Source organism: Elaeis guineensis, unplaced genomic scaffold, assembly GCF_000442705.2.
Source record: "Elaeis guineensis isolate ETL-2024a unplaced genomic scaffold, EG11 Super_Scaffold_1000265, whole genome shotgun sequence".
NCBI lineage: Eukaryota > Viridiplantae > Streptophyta > Magnoliopsida > Arecales > Arecaceae > Elaeis > Elaeis guineensis.
Genome location: NW_027332432.1, coordinates 614,267 through 618,799, shown reverse-complemented (window position 1 = coordinate 618,799; position 4,533 = coordinate 614,267).

Genomic DNA, 4,533 nt, shown 5'->3' with positions numbered 1-4,533 from the left:
ATACCTAGGGTTTGATATATAATAAATTTTCCATCCCCTTTTATAGATAAACGAATCGGTTCGACAATCAATATTCCTTTTTTTATCAATTCTCTAAGAGTTGGATCTTTATGAATTAGCATTCCACCCAGATTTATCTCTCCTTTTTGAATCGAGGATATAGCAATTTTACTTGGATTTATCGGTCTAAGTAGGTGACAATATACCTTGATATTATCGATCATTCTTTGATTCAAGGAGTCATTCCATCTTGATTGAAAAAGGAAATATTTTTTCGGGAAGAAATTGAATTCTGTTTCCTTCTTTTTCTTGGATTGTTTTTTCTTTTTACCTTTTTTAATGTCTGATCTCGCGTAATTGTCTTCAACATTTTTTTTTTTTTTTGTTTTCGTAGATCTGATCCAAGATTTTCTTGTCCCTGTTGTTCGTTTTTCTCTTGGTTGGAATTTTCTAATTTAAGATATTCTTTTTGATTAGGTGATATCTGAAGATTTTTTTTATTTTGATTTATGTTGATGCTTTTATTTTGACTAATATTTTTATAGAAATAAATATTAAAAAGAAGAAATTTGATTGGTATGATCCATGGTTTAATCCTATATGCATCAAAGAGTGGCACAAATTCTGGGAGGAACCGGGGTTCTAGATTTGATATGGTACGATAAACCTTTTCTTGATTCATTCCCATCCAATCAAAAAAAACACTTTTTTGATTGGATGGTTTAATTCCTTGATGAATTGTCTTAGAAAAAATATCTTTTCTAAGATAAATATGGAGAATTCTACAATCAAAATATTTTCTATCCAGATTTTTATGTGTAGCAATAATATATTCCTTTTCTAGATAATTACTAATAGGTATACTTACCAATACATAAAATGATTCGGGTTTCAGTGTATTGAAATTGTATGGAATTTCTTGGTCTCCTTTTACTTGTAATGTTGATTCATAAATATATGAGTCCTTCCTATTCCCATAATTCATATATTTATGTGATAAAAGATAATATCTGTAGTGTTTTTTAAATTTTTCTTTTTGACTCGTCAATGAATCCACTGCCATCGCATAGTAATTTTGCTTCATGTAATGAATTAATTGGTCTTTTTCTTTTTTATGTGAATCAAATTTAATTGAGTTTTTATTTTGAATCATAGAACGTTGGTTGATTCTATTTCGCCATTTTTGAGGTACTAATCGAGACCATTTTGTCTGAGATAAATTGTATTGATAATGGCCCTTTAACCAGTTTTTCCATTCATTTTTTCCAGACTTATAAATTTTCTTTTGCTTTGATTTGGAATCAAATATTCCTCGTGTCATACAATAATCCTTGATTTTATCCTTAATAAAAGAATGGGTCCTGGTATATTGAAGTACAGATCTCAAGTGATACTTGTTAAGTAATTGGGTTTGTGATAATTTGTAAAATACATATGCTTGGGACAAAGAGGATAAATCATAATTATAATAATAATAATAATAAATATTTGAATTATTATTACTGATATTAGTATTAGAAAACGATTTTTTTATAGTCGAAATAAAGTTCATTGTATTTTGATCTCTTTCATCAATTCCTTCTCGATTTGTTTCATCGTTGTAAATCGATTTTGTGATAATTTTTTTTATTGATTCAAGGAAAAGTTGTGCATTGATCCTAAAAATAGTAATCATACGTAGAAAGATATCTATGTATATTTTTTCAATGAATGATTTCATAAAATAATTTAATTTACGTATAAATCGGATCTTTTTTCTTTTAAATATCTGCAAAATATGTTTCTGTGATTCCGATTTTTTATCATCACAAGTTAGAACTATTTTTTTCTTGTCTTTTCTAATTCGTTCTAGTTCTATTTGATTCCTGATTGTGACTGTCCTGTCAGCAAGATCCTTTATTTTTTTTTCTATGAGTGAGTAATTTGCCCAATTCATGGATCGAATTCGAATGGTTGATTTGCGAATAATCTTATTATTTATTTTAGAATCTCTTACATTTTCATTCGGTTTATATACTTTTACCTTCCTCAATCCAAATAAGAAAATGGGGTTTACTTTTTCAAGTTCCTTCATTTTTTGTTTTATAACTAGAACTATTTTGATAACCCATCTTTTTTTTTCTTTAAAAACTTTTAGAACTTTTACTTTTCTAATTTTTTTTTTGAGTTCTTTATAAATAGGTTTAAAAAAAGAAGGTCGTTTTCGGGGAGAACCAAAGGGAACTTCTGCTTCCATTCCCCAAATTGTTAAAAAACAAAAATCTTCTTTTTTTCCTTTTTTTTTCATTGGATCTCTATGATGAGATCGTATTTTAGATCTTCGCCAAGGTTTAAGAAAGAAAGGAAATAGAATCTTTATCTGAATACCGTCTGTTAACCAATTTTTTGGAAATTCCGTTTCCGATAATTGAACACCATTATAGGTGCATTTAACATGTATTTCTCTATCCCATTCCTTCAAATCCTCATACCACTCGGGCGATTGGAATAATAAAATACGGACAATATTTTTAGCTATTATCAATGAAGGCAATACAATGTATTTTCTAAGAAAAGATTGGGTTACTAACATTGAACTTCTTATTACTTGAGCAAATAGAACGTTATCCCAAGTTTCTGAAATTGCTATCCGTTCATTTTCCTCTTTTTTTTTCTCCTCGTTTTTTTTTTTCTTTTCTTTTGTCTCTTCCTCCTCAAAATTGGAAATTTTCAATTCCGGTTCTCTCTCGACCAAATTCCTAAAAATGAGATTCATCATTTCAGAGATATCAAAAGAAGAAAAAAAAATGTTTTGTCTATTCGACCCAAAAAAAGGGGGGAATGCGCATTTGCTTGAAACATTTGCCAAATAACTGTTTTACGTCTTTGAGTACGCATGGATCCTTTTATTATATCCCTACGAAAATCCGGTTGTTGCGGGTAGCGTATCAAAGCCACCTCTTCTCTTTGATCACTATCAATATTATTATCCTTATTAGTAATAGAATTGGTATTATTCTCATTATCAGTATAAATTATCACATATTTGGTTTTTCTTGAACGAATTTCACTATCTTCCGTCGATTTTTCCTCATTTTCTTCCTCCTGTTCTTCCAAAACATTGGTCAATTTATATGACCATCGAGAAACTTTTTTACTGATTTCTTCTATTCCAATAGATTCATTTCTAGTTGTTTGATCATTTGGATCAATTGTAATTATATCGAATACAAATTTCAAAGATTTTGCTTGACTTTCTGAATCGATTTTTCTTTGTTCTGCCAATAAAGAAGAGTTTTTCAAACAAAAATTGGGTGTGAATTCAAAAGAAAGTGAAGTTAAGGAATTACCAATATAATTCAAAAATGATTTACCGCCACCAAGCGAATTCTTTTGATGTTCAAATTCTCGGAAATTATTAGGAAGTAGCTCATGGATCTTATTTATCCAAAGACTTTTTATGGAATCTTCCATATAAGGGATAAAATCATTCATGATTGTACGTAAATCCAATTTTTTTATTGCTCCACGGCATGGTCCGCTCAATAAAGGATCATATGTTTTGATCAAGCATTCTTGTTCATTCTCATGATTGCAAAATCTAGTCCTTTTTTCTAGCATATCTAGAGAAAGAAATCCCTTTTCTTTTTTTTCTTTTTCTAGAGCTTTTATTCGACTTATTAATTCATTGCTCAAGTTGTATTTTTTTTGTTCATTGGTATAAACCCAATAATTATACAGGTCTCCATGGGATAATTTTTTTGTCGTGTACAAAGACCGTTCTATCATTTCCGAAAAAGTCGATAAACTAGGTGGATATGTAAAAGATATTTTTTGTTTCCCATTACTTGGACATGTATAAAAAAAATATTGTGACATTTCATTTCGTACAGCATTTTCAAACTGATCATTTTTTATATATCGCAATGGACAATTCCATCGTTTATAATCGAAAAGAAAAGTCACAAGAGGTTTTTCAAACCAGAAATAAGTCTTTTCATTTTTCTCTTCTTTAAGTCTTCCCAATTCCCAATTATCTTGATAGGTATCAAGATAAGAATCTTCGTAAACTGGGTTATCTTTATAGTATGTCTCTTTAAAGTGAAAGTGGAATTCCCCCTTTGTTTTTTCCTTTCCATTCACTCGGATCTCTTCCGTTTCATCTATTTTTTCCGGATCTTCCTGTTCTTCCGAACAAAGGGAAGGGTCTTCTTCGGCGGATCCCTCTTGTTCCTGTTTAGTCTCCTTCGTTTCGGAAGTTGTTTCTACATCGCTTTCTTCCTCACTTTCTCCCCTTTCTTCCATTTCTGAGGTTTCTTTCAGTTTCTTAGTGACAATAGGCGACGGCATTCTGCCTAAATAGTAGACACAGGTGATAAATAAGAGAATACTAAAGATTCGAGCCATAGAATTTCTCAATTCTGAAACAAGGTACTTATTAGATCGAATAGAATGATTTTGCCGTATCCAGAATAATACCAATCCAACCCATTTCATGAATAAAATGTGACCAATTAACCAACCAACAAAACTACTTGTTACAAATAACATCTT